This window comes from Phalaenopsis equestris, unplaced genomic scaffold (genome assembly GCF_001263595.1).
Source record: "Phalaenopsis equestris unplaced genomic scaffold, ASM126359v1 Scaffold000347, whole genome shotgun sequence".
Classification (NCBI taxonomy): domain Eukaryota; kingdom Viridiplantae; phylum Streptophyta; class Magnoliopsida; order Asparagales; family Orchidaceae; genus Phalaenopsis; species Phalaenopsis equestris.
In genome coordinates this window covers 439,662-443,558 of record NW_018164789.1, presented here as the reverse complement: position 1 = coordinate 443,558, position 3,897 = coordinate 439,662, and positions in this window count along the sequence as shown.

The window sequence follows — 3,897 nt, the reverse complement described above, 5'->3', positions numbered from 1 at the left end:
TATGCATCGCTTTCAGCTTTGCTTTGATGGGAATTTCGCTTTTTCGGAGGAAAACATTGCTTTTTATTGCTTTCATGAGTTTATCTTCTCTGTGATTTATAAAATGAACTTCATTCTGTACAGTAAGTGCATTTGATGACTGTTATGATAATTGGAAAATGTTTGATACAGTTGTGGACATGGAGATTAAGTAACGGAGTGATGGATATGGGAGTGGCTTTTCATTAATAATTTTTATGTAGCCTTCTCTAGTCTTTTTTTTTTTCTCTTATGATGTTTCAAGTGATTAGATCAAGTGATTAGACATGTATAACACATGGAGAACATTATTTTCTGCTACTATCTCTTTATCACACTATTCAAATTTGTTGACTCTGTACATGTGAAAAATAGACCTGCAGTTTAACAATTGGAGGTCACTGTCTACGAAAGTGGCCGGAAATTTTGAAATGAGAGTTTATTTAAGCCAGAGCTTCGTTATATATATATATACAAAGGAAATTTTTTTATTAATGAAAATAGAAAATTACAAGTGGGCTGAACTCATTAAAAAAGAGTTTTCTGCATACCCCAATTAGGAGGATCAAGGAAGCATAGTTCAACATAGAAGAGAATCTTAATCCCAATAAAAAAATTTGTCACGTAAATAAAAAATGCCAGTCATAATTAATTTTTTTTAATTACAGTTCTATAGTTTATTTGTCAAGAATGCATTGGGAAGGAGAGATTAGCTCATGGAGCAACAAAACTAGATTAATTTATCCATTTCATGCAAAAAGCTATAGTTAAGGCTAGTCCGAACTATACATTTTATAACATTCTTATGAATTTTTCTTTATTCGGGTAATTTGAATGATTTATAAATTAATAATTAATAAATAAATTTATAGTTAGGATGCATTTTATTTCATTGAGCACATTATAAATTTTGATTGCTTATTCATATAGTGTATTCAACTTAAAAAAAATCAATGATTATGAAACACATCCTAATCAAATTTCTATCATAAGTTCATCTTTTCATCCATGGTCATTGCATAACCACGAACCTTACAACCTTGTCTATTTAACACTTTCGCTAATTTGTTAATGCGTCGATAAGATTAATGAGAGTAATTATTTCCTATTAAAAAATAATGAATTCTCGATGGGCAAGTTCTCATAAATAATCATGGACAGAAGTAAGATTGCATATGAATTCTATCTTTTTAGGTGTTAATGTGACAGGACTTAACTGATATTATGATCATATTTCTTTCAATACTATTGATATATCTACGTGCAGTTCTAATGCTAACTTGAGAGTAGACTTCGTGTTTAGGGCTGTCAAAATGGCTCGTTGTTCGCGAACAACTCGTGTTCGGCTCGTTAATTTCGTTCGATAAGTTAATGAGCCGAACACGAACTAAGATGTGTTCGTTCGTGTTCGGCTCGTTTTGGCTCGAAATGCTACTAATCAATTATATATATATATATATATTAAGTGGTATTTTAAAAAATCTAATTGACTGCAAGGCTACAAAGATTTATAATCAATTAAAATATTGATTAAGAAAATAGAATAAAAATTATTAAATTAGATTCAAATGATGTTTTAATATAAATAATAATTTTTAAATTTTGCTCAAACCCTTATTGTCTTATGTCTTATGGCTACATGATTAGGGTTGTTGAAAGAACTCTTTGTTCGTGAACAGCTCGTGTTCAGCTCGTTAACGAGTCGAACACGAACAGACTTTTTGAGCTCGAAATATAAACGAGCCCAACAACCGCAGAGCCAGGATTGAGCATGGCTCGCTCGTGGTGCTCAGCTCGTGTTCGGCTCGTTTACACCCCTATTCGTGTTACATCTTCAAGAATTTGCTCCATTTGTTTGGCTGAAAACTTTGATTGAAGCTGGCAATGTTGTTGCCAGATAATTGTTTGTTTTTCAGGAAAAAGGGTGTATTGTATGTACAATGCATAGATTTTAAGCATTTTGATGTTTGGCTCAAAAAATTTTGAATGCAGTATAAAATATCATTGGATTTTAATTACATTCATCAGGTCAAATTTTTAAGTATTTGGAATTCGTCCGGTTTAGCAAATTTTCAAATTAACAATACAATGTAGAGGAGGGACTCTCCGCCCCCTACTCCGCGAGTCCTTTGCAAGCCGCCACTATTGGCCACTAGCCAATGCTAGCTGTCACACTCTGCAGCCGATTGTCGCCCGCCGGCACTTGTTGACCCGCGCCGGCCACCGCGTGCCTTCCAGTCTCCACCGCCAACACATAAATTTTTATATTAAAATATGTTATTATCATTTTACTTCAAACACAAGAAAAAAATAAAGTTATCCATTTATTTTATAATAAATTAAACAACTCTAAAATATTTCAAACAAAACACATTACCCTTACATTACATTTATTTTACATTGCATTTCTTTTTCAGCCCATCAAACAACCTCAAGAAATATCAAAACACATACAAAAGAGAAAAAAAAGATAAATCATGCCAAATGCATAAATTTCAGAAGCCACTAGATTGAAATGTCTGATGCAAAGTGAAACAGTGAAATTCCTGTACTGATTGAAGAAAGCCATTCATCAATGTCTAAGAAGTTTGGTGAAACCCACGTACAGGTAGGATCCACAGAAATTGCAGAATTTTAGCTGGAAAGGCAAATTTTATTGTAAATAGAAACTATAAATTAAATTGTACGTTTGGTGCATGCAAGTGGAGTTTTGTAGCTTATTCCGGAAAATATTAGTCTAGCCCTCATCTACGCAGAAAGCGACAGTGTTTTTTTCGCAGCTAGAAAAAAGTAGCTTCATTTTCAATTTTATGTAATTTAGTATACATTGTGATTTTTTTTAATGTATTTTTTTTTAGTTTTGTGAATTATTTAATTTCAATATGGCAGAGGATGTAAACTTTTTAACCCAAATCACATAAATTCTAGTATTTTTTTTGTAGCTTTTGATTGATTTTCTTATGTAAATTGTGATTTTTTTCAATGTATTTGGTGAATAAAGTCTTGACAGGGGTTTTAAAGGAAGAAACTACAATAGATTTGTGGCTCGAGTTGGAGTAATTATATGCGACCAAGGGTCCATTTAATAAATTATATTAGAAGCAAGTACTCTATTTAGTTCACATGCAGTAGAGTATGCTTTTTATATTACCATTGAATAAACTTAATTTTATCATTCAAGATTTAAATAATATTGATAAGATTGTTGATGATGAAAATCAAGCTTTTAATTTCTTTATTACAACACTCCTCAGACTATATTATATATTGTGTTATAGTATAAGTAGAAGTTGAAAATAATTCACTTCTTTCAATGGTGAAGATTTATAATTTGGGGGAGGCTACAAAATAACTTATGATTTGAAGGGCCATCAAGGAATTTTTATCATTTAGTATGAATCGTAATGCATTTTATGAAGGACCTTCAAGATTTAAATTTATGATGACATGAGCCATCACTTTGCCAAGGTTATGGTCAAATTGACCATATAAACAAGACTCGCCGAAAGTGAGGTTTAAATCATCCCAAAAGTGAGTCTTGTCGAATACCCCGTATAAGCCGAGACAAGATCTACCTAAGACCTGACAAGATTAAGAGATTCGATCGAGGCGACGAACTGATCAGGCAGGCGAGACGCTAGACTTGTAAGGCTCGAGCCAAACAGAAAATGAGCCACAACTCACTCAATGGAAAAAGCCAACCAATCACGCTCGACCGTCCAACCCCGCATTCGAACCGAATGACCACCTCATTATCGACCGCTTCGGTCGATCATGTCAAAAGACACCGAGTAAGATCACCATGCGACCGAACACCTTGACCGACCCACACATACTCCAGAGGGCACATATGTCACTCAGATGGTTGCCTCAGTCTGC